This window comes from Lissotriton helveticus, chromosome 5_1 (assembly GCF_964261635.1).
Source record: "Lissotriton helveticus chromosome 5_1, aLisHel1.1, whole genome shotgun sequence".
Classification (NCBI taxonomy): domain Eukaryota; kingdom Metazoa; phylum Chordata; class Amphibia; order Caudata; family Salamandridae; genus Lissotriton; species Lissotriton helveticus.
The window spans coordinates 1,015,057,899-1,015,080,145 of NC_136065.1; the positions used below are offsets into that span (position 1 = coordinate 1,015,057,899).

General features: G+C 43.6%; 1 long non-coding RNA gene across 1 annotated transcript in view; it reads right to left on the reverse strand.

Annotated features, from left to right (window-relative positions):
- The window catches only part of LOC144753473 (uncharacterized), a 105,036-nt gene that overhangs the window by 64,831 nt on the left and 17,958 nt on the right, over window positions 1-22,247 (reverse strand). Inside the window, exon 2 of the long non-coding RNA XR_013594375.1 lies at window positions 8,831-9,101. This is a non-coding gene — a long non-coding RNA (uncharacterized LOC144753473). The remainder of the gene's footprint in view (window positions 1-8,830; window positions 9,102-22,247) is intronic.

The following is a 22,247-nucleotide window of genomic DNA, read 5'->3' on the forward strand; positions in this document are numbered from 1 at the left end:
GTGTATCGTTAAACCAGTAATTAAAATCGCCAATGAGTAATACTCTTGTGTTGTTGGTCATTAGGTTCGCCATTTGTTCACTTAAAGAAAGAGGGAATGAGGGCATGGGCTGGGGGGGACGATAAATAAGTATTAGAGCGAGGGCGCCTGCATCAGTTTCGAGGTTAATGACGAGATTTTCAACTTCAGGTAAGGCTAGAGAGGCCGTGGTGATAAACTTGTAGTTTTTGTTTATAATGGCCGCCACCCCGCCACCTGGTCTACCCGGTGTTCGGTTTACATTAAGAATGTAATAATCTGAAGGGAGTGCAGCCAGCACGTCCGGGGTGGAATCCGTAGTGAGCCAGGTTTCGGTGATTAACAGCACGTCTGACTTTTCTGATGTTAGTAGTACAAATATATCTAGTTGATGTTTAACCATAGAACGCGAGTTGAGGTAAAACACCCGAAAGGTCGTCTCACTGGCTGTGGAGGAGACTATAGTGCGGGAGGAAGGAGGAGTGATGTAGAAGCCTGTATTAGTGGAAGGGTCCCTTGGGTTTTGAGAGATGCCCAAAGAGGTGATGCGGTTGAGAACAGCTGGGGGAAGCGTGGAAGGGAGTTGACGTAGCTCTCTTAGTGACCCTGGGGTATAAGAGATGATTTGAGCGGGACTCATAGCCCCAGGGCCCGGCTCGGACGGGCGCAGACGGGCTTAGGCCCCTCGTCCCGCCTCCAAGCTCCGCCCTGTCCCGGCCGATTGGCTAAGGCCTAAGGGAGGTGAGCTAGGGGTGTGATTGGGTCAGCCGTGGAGATCGCGATTCGAGTAAGTGAAGTACAAGTCTAAAAGTTTTTTTAAACAATGCCAGATTCAATTTTACACAAGCGCAAGCTTTTCCATTCAAACAGCGCAAGTTAACAGGTACCGCGCGGCAGCAACATACAATTGCCCGCTTCCCGCATAGAGCTGCGTTTTAACTGTGGTGTCCCGCCTCCAAGCTCCGCCCCGTCCCGGCCAATTGGCTAAGGCCTAAGATAGGTGAGCTAGGGGTGTGATTGGGACAGCCGTGGAGATCGCGATTCGAGTAAGTGAAGTACAAGTCTAAAAGTTTTTTTAAACAATGCCAGATTCAATTTTACACAAGCGCAAGCTTTTCCATTCAAACAGCGCAAGTTAACAGGTACCGCGCGGCAGCAACATACAATTGCCCGCTTCCCGCATAGAGCTGCGTTTTAACTGTGGTGTCCCGCCTCCAAGCTCCGCCCCGTCCCGGCCAATTGGCTAAGGCCTAAGATAGGTGAGCTAGGGGTGTGATTGGGACAGCCGTGGAGATCGCGATTCGAGTAAGTGAAGTACAAGTCTAAAAGTTTTTTAAAACAATGCCAGATTCAATTTTACACAAGCGCAAGCTTTTTCATTCAAACAGCGCAAGTTAACAGGTACCGCGTGGCAGCAACATACAATTGCCCGCTTCCCGCGTAGAGCTGAGTTTTAACTGTGGTGTCCCACCTCCAAGCTCCGCCCCGTCCCGGCCGATTGGCTAAGGCTTAAGGGAGGTGAGCTAGGGGTGTGATTGGGACAGCCGTGGAGATCGCGATTCGGGTAAGTGAAGTACACGTCTAAAAGGAAGGATTGAAAAACTCATGTGACCCCGCCTAGCAAATCCAATTAGTTTAGACAAAATTAGTTGTTTACTTGTGCAGCGTGACAATTTGGGTGCAATATTGAAAGGAAATTACGACGAACATTGTGAGTTTTGCAGGATATTGTGGATACAATTAATTGTTAAATTTCACCAGAGAGACATCACCATGAAGTCCCATGGGTTTTCAACAATATCTACAATTGGCAGGTTATTCATAAGCGGAATGTACACCTTGGCACAGATACTTAGAAAAACAAGATCCCTATACAGCCATCTATTCCTCAAACACACACACATACTGGTTGGATTTGGCACGAGGGCGAGTGATGGTTCAGTATATATAATTTTATTAACAAGAGATTTCACAAAAATGAAATGCACTGTCAATTACATAGACAAAAAACTGAACCAATGACTCGCAGCTCGTGAGCTGTAAAGCCACTTCAAGGCACCAACCGCTTTACAGGCCATTCACACACCTTTCATACCTGACACACAGAAGACCATTCACACCACCAGGCACAAAAGCAACGCATCACAACATTTACAAAAAAAGTGACAAGGTGCGTCCTGCTTAAAAAAAAACAAAAAAGAAAAAAAAACTACACAGACATCAAGTTTTCAAACACACACACATACTGGTTGGATTGGTATTAGCAAGTGATTTCACAAAAAATGAAATACACTGTTAAAAATGGTAAGGACAAGAAACTGAACCATTGACTCACAGCTCGTGAGCTGTAAAGCCACGACAAGGCACCAACCGCTTTATAGGCCATTCATACACCTTTCGTACATGTGACACATACATACAAAACATTCACACCGCCAGCCGCGGACCCATCACCTTACTACACTCCCACCAGCAGACAACGCCAATCAAGGGTCCATCACTTTCACACGCCCACATTCCTGACACAGCAACTACACAAACTCATAGATTACATGGAGTGGCGCTCAACTAGCACTGTGTGTAGTACCCAGCATTAAGTCACTTCCGACACACCGCCAGTCAAACACCAGACCACACACACCGCCAGTCAAGCACCAGACCACGCACACCGCCAGCCAAGTACCAGTCCACACACACCGCCAGGAAAGCACCAGTCCACAGACACCGCCAGCCAGGCACAGCGCCAGCCAAGCACCAATCCAAACACAACACCAGGCAAGCGCAAGACCACACACACCGCCAACCAAACACCAGACCACGCACACCGCCAGGCAAACACCAGTCCACACACACCGCCAGGACAGCACCACTGCACACACACCGCCAGCCAAACTCCAGCCAAGCACCAATCCCAACACACCACCAGGCAAGCGCAAGACCACGCACACTGCCAACGAAGCACCAGACCACGCACACCGCCAGCCAAGTACCAGTTCACAGACACCGCCAACCAAGCACCAGTCCACAGACACCGCCAGCCAAGCGCCAAACCATGCACACCGTCAGACAATGGACACTACACGCAAACCAACATCATACTTTAGTTTTTGTCGATACAAATAAAAAACAAAAACAAATTGCAAATTGATACAAATCTACTAACACAACAACTAAATCTAAATACACTACACAAATGCCAACTTTGAAACTGAACAATAAGTTTTAAAGAATAGAGACCAGCCTGTTCACTTTACCACTCATGGATGCTCCCATAAATTCTTTTGTGTGTGGTACATTCTAAAACAAGCAGGTACACACAGCCCAGGGTTAGAAGGACAGTCGGGGCAGTACATACGAACCCCCTTCCGCAAACCTCTTCGCCAACAGACTCTACATCTCCGACTGGGAAAGTCTTTTGAGGTAGTAGGAGGAATTTGATCAGGAAAGTGGCGATCTTTCAATCTGGCAACATCCTCCACCACTCCAACTCTAGGAACACTTGCCTGTTCCACTAAAACAAGGCTGCCTATTACAGACTCCTGAAACTTTGCAAAAGTCATATTTGACTGAGGACAAGATTGCTGGAACACAACAAAAGCATTAAAGGTTGCCAAGTGTAAAAGATGGATAGCCAACTTCTTGTACCAAATGTAAGACTTACGAAGAGCAGCATACGGTTCCAACCTCTGATCTACTCTGTCAACACCACCCATGTGCCTATTATAGTCCATAATGCACACAGGTTTGCGCGCTTCTGCAACCTGACCCCAAACAGTCACCGCTTCAGTGCCTTCATCATGTATGGAAGTCAACATGTAGACATCTCTCCTGTCTGAAATCTTCACAGCTAAAAGCTCCTCACAACGCAATGCACTGCACTGTCCCCGAGCAAGCTTTTGAAAAACAAGTTCTTTTGGGAAACCTTTACGGTTAGAGCGGATTGTGCCACACGCAACAACGTCCACTTTGGCCAATTTCCTGAACAACCGCACACCAGTGTAGAAGTTATCTACATATAAATTATGGCCTTTGTTAAAAAAACCTCTACCAAGTTCCCACACAATTTTCTCAGTCACTCCAAAAGTGGACGGACAACCAGGGGGGTTAATCTGGGATTCCTTACCGGTGTACACCCTAAAATTAGAGACATATCCAGTCCGACTGTCACACAGCATATAAATGTGCAGAGAAAACTCACTACCAGAATCTTCACCTCCCACCTCTGTCTCAGAATCAGAGTCACTCTCAGCACCATGGTCAGAGGAAGAATCAAACAGCATTCCAACAACTTGCTGAGCGGTAATCCGGCGGCTAGCCATTATGCTCACTAAGAAAGGAGACTGCACAAACAACTCAACAACCAAGACTGTGCAAAGTAGGTAAAAAAATGTAAGCCTTTACCACAAAGATCTATAAACTGAACAACTATACAATTCACTTACAAAATATAGCCACACTCACCAGCACCTACTCTGCAAAGACACAGCAAATACTCAACGATATCCCACTAGAAAGAAGAAAAAAAACAAATGTACAGAAAACAATACACAACAAGCACTAATGCAAACCATGTTTTACAATCACAAAAAGAAACAGAACGTACTAGTATTATTACACATTTTGCAAGAAACACATTTACATTGAAATAGTACAAAAAAGGTCTCTTACCAAACAAATGCAACGACACAAACAGCAGAACCACCAGTAACAAAACCGCACACTCCAACAGTCTAAAGAGCAAAAGCCTAGAACAAGAACAAAAAAGGGGAAATAAAAACATTACACTTTACAAGGAAAACAATACACATTACAACAAGTTATGTCACAGACTATGTCACTACACAAATGGGGCGATACAAAAGGGCATCGCTTTGTTCGCCCTAAGTGTGGCAAGGTATACTCAGACGTGAGTCCCTTGTTCACTTGGCCACTGGATTCAAGATAGCCTGGCTGATGAGGATTATGAATCCGAAACCGGTCCCAGGATGCTTGTTTCCGGTCCAGGGAAGACATGGCTTGGCAGTTCGGGCTGGACTGTTCCCATAAAGCACAGGGTCAGACTGATTTGCATATAGCCATGTCTGAACTGGGGTGGCTGAGTGAACTAAAGAATGGTGATGGATTAAACCCAGATCAATTGACTGGGGGTGAGTGTTTGATTTGTTCAAACGCTCCATCCATCATCCCCTTTTGTATCACTACACAAATGGGGACAGAATGGCTGATAACACATAAACAAATATATGTCCCCTGAAAGCAAGCACAATATTTATTTTCAAATTGGGCCCACAGGAAGCGACCCTTGCCCAAGGGGTCGCTTCCAATTTTCCTAAAAAAAAATTCCCTGGCTCTAGTGGGCTTTTCTACTCCCCCCCATGGTTCAGAATTGGCCAACAAAAATGGCCGATCTGTCCCTAGGGAGGGCAGAAAAGTCTGAAAAAATATTTACCCCCTTAGGAAGGGACCCTTGCCGAAGGGGTCGCTTCCGATTTTGAAAATGAAAGTAATCCCTGGCTCTAGTGGGCTTTACTGCCCCCCCCCCCCCCGGGGTGCAGATCGGCCAAAAAAACGGCCGATCGTGCGGCGCGATCGTGCACCAGGAATGCCCTGCATTGGGACATCAGGGGAGAGGAAACACTGTTTCCTCCCCCCCGATGCCTCAAGGCACTGCACAGCGGCCCCACCGGAGGCCAAAACCTACCTCCTCTCGCTGGACGCGCTGGAAAGAAATGGCTTCCAGCGCGTCCAGCGCTTCCTGATGACGTCGGCGCGTGCTGTGCACGCTGACGTCGATGTCCCAGGGGGGGAGCGCCAGCGATCCCCCCGGGGGCTGTGCTAGCACAGCCCAACCGATGCTGATGACGGAACCGCTCCGTCATCAGCATCGAAGGGGTTAATCCAATCTTTGCTAGATCAGGTCAAAGACACGAAGATCTTCACTAAGCTCTATCTTTACTGAGCATATCATTTAGTAAGGGTTCAAGAAGGCAATGAGTAGCACAACGCATTTCGCACAAAATTTGGGCTGTACTAATATTTAGGTATGCCCTTTGGTTTATGTAACACTCCTGCGGCCTTTTCATTTTTTTATTTATGAGGTATTGAGAGAACTGTTGGATGTGTTCACTATTGCCCTTAGCAATAGCATTTTGGTTTATTCCTCTTCTGTGGGAGAACATACAAGGTATGCCAGGTCTGTTCTTGAGAAACTAAGAGACATTAATTTGTGTGCAAAACTAGACATATTTGAGTTCCAAACATCTAAGGTCACCTTTTTCGGCTTCTTATAATCCTTTGAAGGGATTAGAATGGGCTCACAGAAAGTGTCAGCCATAACCCGTTGGCAGTCACCTCAATCAGTGAAAGAAGTGCAAAGTTCTTTTAGTTTTTCTTACTTCTATAGACATTTTATTGACAACTTTTCAGCCCTGGTATCTCCTATCACTAAGTTATTATGCAAGGGCTCATCTTTTCAGTAGACCCCTGAAGCAGAAGAGGCATTTAAAAAGATAAAACATGAATTTACCAAAGCTCCCATAATAAGATATCCATATCCATCACAGCAGTTCATAGTTGAAGCAGAATCCTTTCAAGTGGCCACTTGGGGAATTTCGTCACAAAGAGACAAAGAATCAGGGTGTTAACACCCCGTTGCCTTTTATTCCCATAAGTTAAATCCCACAGAGAAAAATAATTTGGTGGGTGACAGGGAACTTCTTTCCATAAAGAAGGTCTTTGAAAAATGGCGCCAGTACCTGTTGGGAGCTGTACATACAGTTACTGTTCATACTGACCACAGAAATTTGCAGTTCTTAAAATCAGTGTGTGCATTATCAATGAGACAACTGCGCTGGACTCAGTACTTTAGTGAGTTCAATTTTGTGATGCAATTTTAAGCGGGAAGAAACACAGAAAAGCAGCTGCATTGTCACGGTTAAGTTATGAAATTCAGGATACACCTAGTGATCATCCTTCTATTATAGCTGGAGAACGTATTTTAGGGGCCTTACATTCAGAAGAAAAATGTATAAGTGAGGTATTAAAAGCCCAGCAAACAAAGGAAGTAGTGAATCTGGAACAAAGGCATAAGGGGGAAAGGGTACAGAACCTTCTTTACGTACAAGGGGGTCTTCTTGGTATTCCCACAGTATTGCTACAACAGCGCACTATGTGCCATACACATATGCTTAACATAACATAATATAACGTGTATTTGTAAAGCGCACGTATCACCCAAGGGTCTCTAGGCACTGAATAACAGATGTATATTGTTACCCAACTCAATGGTACTCATTTTATCGACCTCAGATGGATAAAAGGCTGAGTGGACCCGCCGGGATTAGAACCTGTGACCATGAGGTCGAACACAGGCCCCTATAGTGGATGCATTAGTCCACTGCGCCACCAGACCCGGCTTACAGGGCACCAAGGATACAAGAAAACTCCTGATCTTCTTAGAAGAGAATTTTTGTGCCTGCAATGGCTGCTGAAACTAAACAGTATATACAACAATGTAATGTGTGCGCACTATGCAAAAGTAGTGATCAGGCGCCTGCCGGTTTATTGACACCAATGCCCACTCCTCCCAGTCCTTGGCATTCCATTTCCATGGATTTCATAGTGGAATTGCCGAAGACCAAACAAGTGCACATGGTCATTTGAGTAGTGGTTGATATGCTGACTAAGATGTACCACTTCATCACTATGAAAGAGTTCTCCTCTGCTAAAGAATTGGCCATATTGTTTCTACAAAACATTGTACCTTTACATGGTCTTTCCTCTGTTGTGGTTTCAGATAGGGATCCCCAGTTCGTAAATAAATTCTGGAAAGGGTTATGCACCTTATTGCATATGGACATTCAACTTTTGTCTGCCCATCGCCCACAAACAGATGGTCAGACAGAGAGAGTGATCCAATACCTGAACAATACTTGAGGTGGTGTCAGTTGTTGAATTCCTCTTCAGACTGGGATATGTTTTTGTGGGCGGCAGGATTTGCCTTTAACAATGGTTTATATTTTTCAATTGGTGTTTCTCCTTTTTTTGTAATTATGGGTTTCATCCGTGTTATTTACTTTTGTCCTCACCTGGTGTTTTTTGGTCCATGCTGCCCAAGAACTAGTAAACCATACACACGACATACAGACAAGAGCTCAGGATAATCTTGATAGGGCTAAGGCTGTGTTCAAAAGACATGCAGATCTTCATCGTCGCTCCAGTCCAGCATATCTGCAGTGGGCATGGTATGGTTATCTACGCAGAATAAAGCAGTCAAGGGTACTCACAAATTTAAACCTCGCTATATTGGACCTTACAAAATCAATAAAGTAATACAACCGGTTGCTATGAAACTGGAACTTCCTTCCACATTAAAGATCCATTCAGTCTTCCATGTCTTCTTGGTATACCCTGAAATGCTTGATACTCAATTGCCAGCCAAACCCCGATGGTGTTGGTAAATGGTGCCCCTGAATGTGAAGTGAAAGCTATTTAGGATTCTAGGACAGTTAGAAGCAGACTGCAATACCTGGTTCATTGGAAGAGTTATGGGCCTAAGGATCACACTTGGAGGCCTACCCCTTGTCTATTGCATCAGTTTCACAGGAGGTACCCTGTCTAAACCATAGCCTGTAATGGGTGTTCTTGGGGAGGTGTACTGTCGGGTGAGCTCCATGCCTGCCTGCGTAGCTCCATGCCTGTCCGCGAATGTGGCGGAGGCAGGATGCGGACAGAATACATTCAGGCAAAGCAGGCACAAGGACGCTTCTCGTTCTAGTCTCTGAGTGCATACCTCTGTCCTGCTGACACTCACCTCATACTTCCAGGTCATGCAGAGCTACGTTCTTCGAGTTGGTGTCTTGTTCAGTGGTGGTCTGGTGGTGGCTGACCTCGGCTTTGCAATGTTCCTGGCATCGGACCCCATTCCTCATACCTGATAAAACAAAGTAGAAAAAATCTTTGATCTGCTCAGGCTGTAATGCGATTTTTGCACTATTGTATAACTTCTCTGAAATACTTATCTGACTTCTGCTCTCCTATTCGAGGATTCCTCAGTTTCTCTTTGTGCCAGCCTTAGTTATTACCTATGAAGGAAAAAACATAAGTTATAAAATTGATGAATTGTTGGAAGCCTTGATGTTCAGGCTTGATACCCCTGCACCAATTTTTGTGCTTTTTTTCCATTATCCTTTATGTTAAATAACTTGTTCCATTGCTGGATATCGGTAATTACATTTTGGGGCTTACTAAAGCATAATACAGAATGCTTTTAGGTAGGTTATGAAATACATTATGCTAGCGCTATAAGACTTGTTATTGAATTAGTGAATATCAAGTGTAGATCCCCTCTTTTTTATTTAACTTCATACATTGTATGCAAAACCTGAGTATGCAGTTATTTTTTCTTTATTTCGGAAAAGGGGAGTCATCAAGGTAGTCAAGGATTAAACAACTCAATATATGATTATAGTTTACTGTTTAGTTCATCCATAGTAGACCTACTATTACGGATACTGTTCTGTTTCTATACACATAGGGAACATATAGAAGTTACCTGAGACCCTACCTACCTTACTAAAGTGCTTTGTGGAACAGGTGTTATTTCTTCTTCTTTACTAAAGTGCTTTGTGGAACAGGTGTTATTTCTTCTTCCCTTCTCTTTCCCTCTTCTCCCATCTTACCATGACATACTTTGACAAAGTTGGGTGGTCGTGATGTGGTGGAGGATCTAGCATTGTGTTCATCTTATCGCTACTGCAGAAAAGACAGGTGAGAGTTATAGTAACATAAGAGTAGGGAAAGGAAGGAAGGAATGGGAAGGGAAAAGAAATAGGAGGGTCTCTTCCTTTCCAATCCCATCCCTTCTGTTTCTTTTTCCTTCCTTCCTGTTGCCTTCCCCATGCTACTTGTTGCCCTTCCCTTTTGTTCCTGTTACCCTTCCCTCCTCTTTCCCTTTCCACCTCTTTCCTTTTCTCCTCTTTACCTTCCCTCATCTTTCCCTTCTCTCATATACCCCTTCCTCTACTCATACCATCTTCCTGGTTTTCCTTCCTTTTCCATTTTTCCTTTCCCTTTCCGTCCCCATCCCACTCCTCCTCTCCCTCCCCCTCTCCAAAAACAGAAGGGAAGGGAAACAGGACAGGAGGGAAGGAAATATATGGGCAGAAAGGGAAACAGGAAGGGGGAAGGAAAGTGAAATGGGAAGAGAAGAGTAAGGAAGGGGTAAAAGGGAGGGACAGTTATGGGGAAGAGAAGGAAAAGAGTAAGGGAACAGTAAAGCGAAGGAAAAGGGGATGGGAAGAGAAAGTGCAAAGGGAAATAGAACATAAGGGAAGCAAAATAGGAAGAGAAGTAAAAACAGGAGGGGAAATGAAGGGAGAAGGAAAAAGGAAATGGCAAGAGGAAGGGAAAAGGAAGGAGAAAGAGAAAGGAAACAGGAAGGAAAGGACACAGGAATTGGAAGAGAAAGAGGGAGTGAAGGAAAGTGAAATGGTAAGTGAAACAGAAAGGGATAAAGGAAGCGAAAGAGTAAAGGTGGGAAGGGAAAAGAGAAGAGAGGTAAACAGGAAGGAAAGTGAACAGAAAGGAAGAGAAGGGAAACAGGAAAGGGAGGAAAAATAAAGGGAAACAGGAGGGAACGGAAGAGAAACAGGAATGGATGGGAAGCGAAAGGACACAGGAAGAGAAAGGAAAAGGGAGAAGGAAACAGTAAGGAAGGGGAAGGGAATGGAGATGGAACAGAAACAGGAAAGGAATCAGGAAAGGAAGTTAAGCAGGAATGGACAGGAAAGGAGAAGAGAAACAGGGAAGGAAGGGAGGGGTAAAAGGAATGAATAGTAAACAGAGGGAAAATGAAGTGAAGAGGGAAGGGAACCAGAATGGAAAGAGTAGGGAAAAGGGAAAGTAAATGGAAAAGAGAGGGAAGGGATGGGATGGGAAGCAGGAAGGGTGGGGAAAGGGGATAGGAAGTAAAACAGGAATGGAAAGGGAAAAGGGAAGTGAAATAGGAACAGAAGGGAAGGTAACAGTGAAAGGAAAAGAAAAGAAAAGAAAAGGATGGGGAAGGGGATGGGGAAGGGGAAAAGGAACAGCAGCAAAAGAAAAAGGGAAGGATGGGAAAAGGGAAGAGAAGGGAAATAGGAAGGGAAGCGGGAAGGGAAGGGAAAAGGAAAGGGAAGGGAACAGGAAAGGAAAACAATAAGGGAAAGGGAAGGAAATGGAGACGGAACTAAAACAGGAAGAGAAGCGAAAATGCAACGGAAAGAAAACAGGAAAAGATGGGAAGATAAAAGGGATGGGAAGGGAAAAAAGAAAGGAAGGGAAAATTGAAGGGAAGGAAAAAGAGAAAGGAAAAGGGAAACAGGAGGGAACGGAAGAGAAACAGGAATGGATGGGAAGTGAAAGGACACAGGAAGAGAAAGGAAAAGGGAGACGGAAACAGTAAGGAAAGGGAAGGGAAATGGAGATGGAAAGGAAAGTAAACAGGAAGGGAATCAGGGAAGGAAGGTAAGCAGGAATGGACAGGAAAGAAGACGTGAAACAGGGAAGGAAGAGAGGGGTAAAGGGAACGAATAGTAAACAGAAGGGAAAATGAAGTGATGAGGGAAGGGAACCAGAAAGGAAAGGGTAGGGGAAAGGGAAAGTGAATGGAAAAGGGAGGGAAGGGATGGGATGGGTCGCAGGAAGGATGGGGAAAGGGATAGGAAGTAAAACAGGAATGGAAAGGAAAAGGGAAGTGAAATAGGAACAGAAGGGAAGGTAACAATGAAAGGAAAAGAAAAGAAAAGGAAAGGAAAAGGGATGGGGAAGGGCAAAAGGAACAGCAGCAAAAGAAAAAGGGAAGGATGGGAAAAGGGAAGAGAAGGGAAGTGAAGGCAAAGGAAGGGAAGAAGTGAAAAAGGAAGGGAAGGGAAATAGGAAGGGAAAGGATGGGATGTGAAAGCGGGAAGGGAAGGGAAAAGGAAAGGAAAGGGAAGGGAACAGGAAAGGAAAGGAAAGGAAAGGAAAAAAAGAAGGGAAAGGGAGGGAAAAAGAGACGGAACTAAAACAGGAAGAGAAGTGAAAATGGAACGGAAAGAAAACAGGAAAAGATGGGAAGATAAAAGGGATGGGAAGGGAAAAAAGAGAGGAAGGGAAAATTAAAGGGAAGGAAAAAGGGAAAGGAAAAGTGAGGAGAAACAAAAAGGGAAGGAAAGAGATGGGAAGAGTAATGAAGGGAGATAATGGAAGGGAAGGATGGGGAAGAGAATGGAAAGAGTAAGGGAACGGGGAAGCAAAGGAAAAAGGGATGGTAAGAGAAAATGCAAGGGAAAATTAACCAGAAGGGAAGGAAAATAGCAAGAGAAGGGAAAACAGGAGGGGAAATCAATGGAGAAGGGAAAATGGAATGGAAAGAGGGCGGGAAAAGGGAAGAGAGGGGGAGCAAGAATCGGAAGAGGATCAGGAAGGGAAAGGGTAAGTGTAACAGTGAGGAAACTGGGAAAGAAAAGAAATGGAAGGGAAAAGAAAAGAAAAGAAAAGAGAAAATAATCAGGAAGGAAAGGGAAGAGACAGGTAGAAAAGGGAAACAGGAAGGGAAGGAAAAGGGGAAGGGGAAGGGAAACAGGAAGGGAAGAGGGAACGGATGGGAAACAGGAATCAATAGGAAGCAGTGGAAAAAAGAAGTGAAGAGGGAAGGGGACCAGAAAGGAAAGTGTAGAAAAAAGGGAAGTGAAGGGATAAGGCAAAGAAAAAGATGGGAAGGGGTGGGAAACATGAAGGGTAGGGAAAGGGATGGGAAGAACACAGGAATGGAAGGCAAGCGATATGTGAAATCAAAACAGAAGGAGAAAGGGAGGGAAAACGGACAGGAGACAAGAAAGTAAGGAATAGAAAAGGGAAAGGGAAACAGGAAGGCAAGGAAAGGGGAGCTAAACAGGAAGGGAAGGGCAAAATGGAAGGAAACAGGAAGGGAAGGAATGAAAAGAGAAGCACAAAGAAAGGGAACTGGAAGGGGAATGGAATGGAATGGAATGGAATAGGAAATTGAATTGAAGGGAAAGAGGAACAGAAGGAAAAGATAAAGGTAGAGAAATGGCAAAGGAAACAGGAAAGCAAGGGAAAAGAAAAGGGAACGGAAACAGGAAGGAGAAGTAATCAACTGTGTTATTGAGTGAGATTTCAGGGTGAAAGAATGAAAAAAGGGAAAGTGATGCTGAGGTGGTAGAAAGGGATGAGAGGCAATAGTGTTAGGTAAAGAAGTGAGTGAAAGGAGTATAAAAGAAATGGAATAGGGATATAGGTAGAAGGTGGGAGATGAGGGGATAAGAATTGAACCCAATGGAAATAGAAAAGGATACAATAGGAATTGTGAAGCTACTGGGAGGAAAGATGGAAGGTGAGGGGAGGGAACAGATTGTATGGTGTTAGGGTAGGCAAGGGTAGGAAATGTTAAGAGAGGGGATGGAGCGGAGGAATTCGAAAGGGATTATGTTATGGAAGGGATGAGGAAGGAATGGAAAGGACAGGGATGAGAACGGTGGGTAGACAAAGAGAGGGTTTAGGAAAGAATGAATGAAGTATGGTAGTTAAAAGATTTGCATAAATTGGTAATGGATAAAGAATTGAGAAAAGGGAAGTTGACCGAAAGGAAATAGGGCTACTGATGAAGCTGGCATGGGAGGGGTAAAGGGAAAAGGCCAGAGAGGGAAAGGGAAAAGCTTAGGAAAGCTAAAAGGGGAACGGAAGACAAAGGGGCGTGAGGGAAGGGAAGGCGTGGGGTAGGATCTGGAAGATGAAGGATAGCAAAAGAAAGGAAGAGAAAGGGAAAAGGAGAAAGGGAGAAGTAGCGGTGGAGTATGAAAGGGACTTAGAGTGAATGGTAGAAAATAGGATGGGGCAAGGGTAGGAACAGCGGCTGTTCTTCCTTATGGCGCCTGGGCTGCGCCCTCTGTGTTTTCGGCCTCTATTTTGATTGCAGGTATCTATGAAACAGATGCATATAAACTGCCTGCTGTGTATCTTTTAAAGGAATCGTCACTCAGTGTGGGTCAGGCAGCAGTCACAGGTCGGTGTCATGCAGGCAAATGTGATTGGCCAGTGCGCTTGCGCCAGCCTCTTGAGCTGCATTTTCCTGGGCTGATGATCCATCGGATTTGGGACCTGTGAGATCATCAGCTCAGCAAAGCCCTGACTTTCAGTGGTGAAGGCCTCCCTTGGGCGTTTCAGGCTTCATCCCTGAAGTTCCAATGCTGGATGTCGATCATTGAAGTGACAACCCCACCCTCTCCCATCACGTGTGGCGTGGAATCACCAACCCCACTCAGCAGAGTCGCACTGATCGTGAGCAGCGTTTTTGTTTCTGTGTTGGATCCGTTACTGATAAATTAAGTGCATTATATAAAACGAACTGATAACAATGTATGCCCTGACACTTTCTGCGTTTTGCTCTCCTGTGCACAAACACCATGAATACGATGTCTCATCAAGCACCAGTTAGATAAGTAATTTTCATTAGAACATACAAGCTACGCAAAGACATTTCAGTATAACACTTTAAAGGACGAAATACACTCTGCAACATTTACTTCAAGTATGTAGTGCATCGATTTGGTTGGTATATTTTACTGCAGTCTCCTCAACCCTCTGGTATGTGTAGTATTTCCCTAGTTCCACCTCCTGGTTATGCTCAAATGTGCAGCCCTTTTTTTTTGTAACTTTTTTTTATTGAAGTACTTTGGAATCAAAATAAACATAGCGTGCATAAAAACAATAAGCAGATAAAAAAGAATGTAATATCGAGGAATCCGGATAACGGATACAAGGCAAAAACATAACATACTTTTTAGACACCAAACATATATCTACAATTAATCAAAGAATGATTTCCAAATGTTGTCAAACTTTCTAATCCCTCCAATTCGTTGTGCATATAGAAACTCAGACTTTCTGACTCTTTTCATTTTATGCAACCATTCCTGAAATATGGGACCAATTGGCTGGAGCAAAATGCTGACATCTAAAGCAGTTAGCAGAAGTGTTGTCGTACATTTTAGCGATAAGAGCCGGAGTGCGATATAATAACCATTTATTAAAAAAGAGCATTCTGCGCCAGTTGGACCCTCTCAATACACAGAAGTTCAATTTATTTAAGGTCTTCCAAGTATTAAGAGATATGTTATGATTCTCATGTTCCTGCCATGTTTTGATTGCTTTTAAACTAAGGTCTTTCTCAATGCTCTAAGCGAGACAACGTTTCCATTCCCCTGGCTTTCTAACCAGTGAGGCTACCAAGAGATCATTCCATAACTGATTAGGGGTGCTAATATGTGTAAGATCAAGTAGTTCCAGCATTTTGTAAATCCTAATATAGAAGCCATTTAGGAGAAAGTGTCCTTGAATTAGTCGTGACATCTGTATCGGAGTTATCCATCTGCCATCTCTGCAAAAGTCTGCTAATATATGAAATCCTGCGCGATGCCAGTTACCTACGATTTCCGAGCTGATTTTTAACTCAGTATGTGCAAAAACATATCTTAAAGGAGTCATTAGGTTAAACTGCGAAAGAGAGTATCTTTTAAGCATGGCATCTCTTCTTTTAAGAAACCAGTTCATAATCTTATATCTGACGAGTTTTGGAGATCTAGGCACTAATAGCGGGGAGGGAATTTGAGCTTCAAGACAAATTAAATCCGCAAAAACATTAATAAATAAATCTGGACCTTGTATTTCAGGTTTAAATCTGTTTAGGTATTGTGCCAAATAGGCATTATAGTAATCTTTAATGTTTGGTAGCGCAAGACCTCCTTGCTCTGTATCCGCTTATAGTGTCCCTATTGCTATACGAGGAGTCTTCTTACTCCATATAAAACCGGAAAACAAAGACTCTACTTTTGAAAAAAAAGAGCCTGGGAGAAAACAAGGAATTGTTGAAAATAAAAAATTAAAAAGTGGGAGAATAGACATTTTGATCAGAGCGACTCGGCCCAAAATGGATAATGGGAGCGAGTTCCATCTAATAAACATGGAGCGAACCTTCTGAAGAAGCGGGTCAAAGTTGAGCACATATAGATCCGAAACAAGCACGGAAAACAGAACTCCTAAATACCTTTTAGGCCTAGGATTAATACAACTAACTAAATCTGGGTGTAGCTCTGGATCTATGCCCCCGCAGACCAAAATTTCGTTTTTTTTCTTATTGATCCGATAGCCTCCTAGAGCTTCAAATTCTTCAAAAATCTGTAAGACCTGAGTCTGGGATTGCAGGTCAGGTTGGATTAGTAACATAATGTCATCCGTGTATAATTTAATTTTGGACATAGAGGTAATCGGAGGAGTAATGTTCACGGAGTTCCGAATTGCAGTGGCCAATGGTTCAATAAAAAAAGCAAAAAGAATAGGTGACAGAGGACATCCTTGTCTGGTTCCGCTTTGCACTACCACTGAGCCCACCATGACGGAATTAATAATGATATTAGCTTTGGCACCAGTGTATAAATTTTTAATTAAAGTAATAAACTGTAAAGGAATTCTAAGGTGCGTTAAAATAGAAAAAAAGAGTTCTCCAAACCACCAAATCAAAAGCTTTTTATGCATCTAAAAACAGAATTAATGCAGGAATACTCCTTATCTGAAAAAAATCTAATGCCTCAATCAAAAAGTATGTGTTAGTGATTAATTGACGACCTGCTATGAAACCGTTTTGATCAGAGTGTATTAAATCAGCAGCAATGGTGTTAAAACGAATAGATAGTAGTTTAGTGGTGATTTTATAGTCGGAGTTTAATAAAGTAATCGGTCTGTATGAACTAGGATCTTTAGAGGATCTTTAGAGTCTTTCCCCTTCTTCAGAAAGCTTACTACCACGCCTTCATGAAAAGAATCTGGAACTCGACCACCATTTAACATAGAATTTAATAATTTTAATAACCAGTCGGAAAAAGAATTTTAAAAAACTTTAAAAAATTCAGAGGTCAGCCCATCTGGGCCGCAAGCCTTACAGAGCGGTAAATCCTTAACCACCAATTCTAGTTCCGTTTTAGTGAATGGACTCGACATTTTCTCCTGCTCAATCTTTGAAAGGAAGGGAATTGGGTATCTACCAAGAAAATTAGAGAGCTTTTGATGGTCTATAGCTTGATGTTTACTATAAATCTGTTGGTAGTGTGAGAACATTATGGAGCCGATTGCCTCCGGCTGTGATATCTCAGTATTTTGAACGGGACATTTTAAACAGCGAATCTGGTTTGCAGCAGCTAATATGTGTAAGATCAAGTAGTTCCAGCATTTTGTAAATCCTAATATAGAAGCCATTTAGGAGAAAGTGTCCTTGAATTAGTCGTGACATCTGTATCGGAGTTATCCATCTGCCATCTCTGCAAAAGTCTGCTAATATATGAAATCCTGCGCGATGCCAGTTACCTACGATTTCCGAGCTGATTTTTAACTCAGTATGTGCAAAAACATATCTTAAAGGAGTCATTAGGTTAAACTGCGAAAGAGAGTATCTTTTAAGCATGGCATCTCTTCTTTTAAGAAACCAGTTCATAATCTTATATCTGACGAGTTTTGGAGATCTAGGCACTAATAGCGGGGAGGGAATTTGAGCTTCAAGACAAATTAAATCCGCAAAAACATTAATAAATAAATCTGGACCTTGTATTTCAGGTTTAAATCTGTTTAGGTATTGTGCCAAATAGGCATTATAGTAATCTTTAATGTTTGGTAGCGCAAGACCTCCTTGCTCTGTATCCGCTTATAGTGTCCCTATTGCTATACGAGGAGTCTTCTTACTCCATATAAAACCGGAAAACAAAGACTCTACTTTTGAAAAAAAAGAGCCTGGGAGAAAACAAGGAATTGTTGAAAATAAAAAATTAAAAAGTGGGAGAATAGACATTTTGATCAGAGCGACTCGGCCCAAAATGGATAATGGGAGCGAGTTCCATCTAATAAACATGGAGCGAACCTTCTGAAGAAGCGGGTCAAAGTTGAGCACATATAGATCCGAAACAAGCACGGAAAACAGAACTCCTAAATACCTTTTAGGCCTAGGATTAATACAACTAACTAAATCTGGGTGTAGCTCTGGATCTATGCCCCCGCAGACCAAAATTTCGTTTTTTTTCTTATTGATCCGATAGCCTCCTAGAGCTTCAAATTCTTCAAAAATCTGTAAGACCTGAGTCTGGGATTGCAGGTCAGGTTGGATTAGTAACATAATGTCATCCGTGTATAATTTAATTTTGGACATAGAGGTAATCGGAGGAGTAATGTTCACGGAGTTCCGAATTGCAGTGGCCAATGGTTCAATAAAAAAAGCAAAAAGAATAGGTGACAGAGGACATCCTTGTCTGGTTCCGCTTTGCACTACCACTGAGCCCACCATGACGGAATTAATAATGATATTAGCTTTGGCACCAGTGTATACATTTTTAATTAAAGTAATAAACTGTAAAGGAATTCTAAGGTGCGTTAAAATAGAAAAAAAGAGTTCTCCAAACCACCAAATCAAAAGCTTTTTATGCATCTAAAAACAGAATTAATGCAGGAATACTCCTTATCTGAAAAAAATCTAATGCCTCAATCAAAAAGTATGTGTTAGTGATTAATTGACGACCTGCTATGAAACCGTTTTGATCAGAGTGTATTAAATCAGCAGCAATGGTGTTAAAACGAATAGATAGTAGTTTAGTGGTGATTTTATAGTCGGAGTTTAATAAAGTAATCGGTCTGTATGAACTAGGATCTTTAGAGGATCTTTAGAGTCTTTCCCCTTCTTCAGAAAGCTTACTACCACGCCTTCATGAAAAGAATCTGGAACTCGACCACCATTTAACATAGAATTTAATAATTTTAATAACCAGTCGGAAAAAGAATTTTAAAAAACTTTAAAAAATTCAGAGGTCAGCCCATCTGGGCCGCAAGCCTTACAGAGCGGTAAATCCTTAACCACCAATTCTAGTTCCGTTTTAGTGAATGGACTCGACATTTTCTCCTGCTCAATCTTTGAAAGGAAGGGAATTGGGTATCTACCAAGAAAATTAGAGAGCTTTTGATGGTCTATAGCTTGATGTTTACTATAAATCTGTTGGTAGTGTGAGAACATTATGGAGCCGATTGCCTCCGGCTGTGATATCTCAGTATTTTGAACGGGACATTTTAAACAGCGAATCTGGTTTGCAGCAGCTTGTTCTTTAGCCTGCCAAGCTAGAAGTTTTCCTGTGAAATTGCTTTCCTTGTAAATTTTTTGGGTTTGTCTGAGAAAAATTGCTTCACTTTGCGAAAATAAATTAGAGCAAAGTTCACGTTTGGCTTCATTCAATTGGTTCTGAACCTGACTAGAAAAATCAACTTGTCGTTTCAGAGTTAAAATCTGATTTTTTTCTTGTAGTAAGTTTCTATCTTTCTTAATATTTGACCACTCAGTTGCGTCCTTACCTATAACAATACCACGGATAAACGCTTTCAGGGAATCCCAAATGATATGTAAAGGGCCGGTATCAAAATTACGAGCTATGAAGTCTGAAATTTCTAATTTAAGGAAAGTGACCCAAACATCATCTTGTAGGTATAATTTGTTAAATACCCATCGCTTCGAAGTTCTAGAGTCTTCTCCCAGAACAAACTAGGCTATCAGCATTGCGTGGTCTGAGAAACCATTATAAAGAATTCTTTGATGGGAAAATTTTAATTGCCCGGAAGCCAGAAAAAAATCAATGCGTGAGGAAGATTTGAACCTGCCCGTCCAGCAGGTAAACTCTTTTTTTGGTGGGTTCTGTACTCGCCATGGATCACAAAGATCTAAAGTAAACATATTATTATTAATTGATCGATGAGACTTAGGTTTAAGCTGTTTTTTAGAAAGTGTGGTGGAATCCAGCTTTGTGTCCATCAGAATATTAAAATCTACCATCCCCCCTACCATAAGCAGTGATTGAAACAAATCCTCATAGTCTTGTGGGTTATCGTCCACCGGAGCATAGAAAGAAACAAAAGTAATCGGCCTATGTCTATTCATAACTGAACATGTAGCCCAACACCACCTGCCTCCGCTACCCTCCTCTGACTGCATAATTTCTGCATTCAGATTCCGATTTAAAAAAAGAGCGACACCTCGTTGAGATACTGTAGTGGACGAAAATCCACAAAATGTGGCCCATGTCTTAAACATAGAAAAAGCATCATTTTTTGCGACGGGGATACGAGTCTCTTGTAGCATGATGACCGCAGGATTTTCTATTTTAATCCATAATTCGATGGCTCTCATTTTGTTCCTATTATTTAGGCCATTGACGTTAAAAGAAATTATTTTAAGCCCCCTATTGATAGACATTCTGATTCTGATTCATGCAAACTTCCAGTAACCATTCCAACAAGATATACTTTTTCTGTCCAGATAGTTCTTTTCCTGTTAATAATATAAGGTGAAAAAAATCTTCAGTCAAAAGTAAAAAAAAAATCCAAAATACATCAATATTTTTTCTTTTTCACCCCCAGCACCAGTGGTCCCCCCATGCTACACCCACCCCTATGGCCCTGTCTCCACGCTGGCCGTACAGGAAAGCCCCTAATCATTGAGGCGCCTTGATATTGCGCCTCTTAACCCCTCTAAGAGTCCTATCCTGGTCACCCACCCCCTCCCCCGAGAAAATAAAAGAGAATGAAAGTACTCTACAGCACTACCTTGAAAATCATTAAGTCAGAGTAGAAAACCCCCAGCAAAACATAAGACTGAATCAGAGAAATTAATCAAAATACGAGAGGCGCTAGGGGGCGCACAGCGGAATGGCTGCCTAACCTCGCAGCTCCGCCGAGCGGATCATGCTACTGCCGATCTAACATGCTAAAACGGATCACAGAGCGATATTAATCATCCCGCCGTGGATGGGAACATGCAGTGCACAATCGGAGCCGGGAAAGAAGACTCCTGAGACGGAGATGAACCAGATACAGCCTGAAGTCCGCACCGACTGCAAGACTTAACATGGCGGACGGCTCGCTGTCCGCCTAGATCAGAAGCGGAAGGCTCCGAGCGAGAGACAATCTGGAGGCTGTCAGCGCCGCTAATGCCCTGAATGAAGTAAAGTTTGCAAAGTGCCGGAGTGCAAACACACGAAGCCTGTGGAGAACCGGAGCCTATGAAAAGTCTCCATGCGAGCGGAATCCCCAATGTCAAGATGGCGGCTGTCCAGACCTACGGCGAGTCCACGGCCGACCTGTCCCCGCTTGGAAATGCTCTGACCACCTCACCTGCGGTAAGCCTCTAGAAGACACCTAACGTGTACTGCTCCGACCGCTCGCTCGTCTGCTGCAGGTGATGCGAAGGTCCCGATCTGTTGGCTGCGGCGCTGGCGGGCGCAAGATGGCGGCGTCCCTGACCGGCTCAGCGATCCATGCTGTGCACTGCGCGATAAATACACCCAAATGATGACCGGAATGCAATTGTGCAGGGCACCCTGCCGGGTACAACGTCGCACCTCCATCACACAGTGAATTTGGCCTAATTGCAACGCACGTCGCTGGAAAACGATATGGGGCTGTGAAGGCGCGAAAACTGCTCAGGGTCCCATCGACCGCCACAGGAGACCAAGCACGAGATAGACACGGACGCAGCCTCGGGAGCACTACGGGCTGGGCCCGTAAAATAGCCGCACCTGTGTGACTGAACCCAACCCAAGGAGCAAGACGCTGCCACAAAGACACCACTAGGGATTGTGCGGGAAGCCGGGCAACGTCCTATTGAGTGTATATCGGGTCCACTACAGATCTACGCGGGACCCCCCCTGGGGCGAATAATGCAACACGTCGCAAGATCCTAGGCAGATTACCGCTCACCCGGCTTGTCCACTGCCCTCATGGTACACTCTGCTTTACCACACCGGGCATACAACACGCAAGCATCGCTCACGGTTTTAAAGATGATGGCCCCCATCTGAGGGATCTTGATTGCGCTACAAGGTGGCTAAGGCGGCGCTCTACTGACTTTTGTGTAGGAACCGCGGCGGTGGTGTGGATCGAGTCGCTGATCCCATAACACACATTGGATCATACATCATGGGAAAGCCGGACAACAGGCAGCCTAAACTCAACTTTGAGACACGGAAAACACCGAGGGGCCAAAATGGAGCGCCGGACGAGGATCAGGACATGGACCCTCAGGAGGGCAGCGTAATGGAAAATATCCTGAAAGCTATACAAACGAATTTGCAAGACATTAATGGCAAACTGGACCATTTAACGGGTAGAGTCGA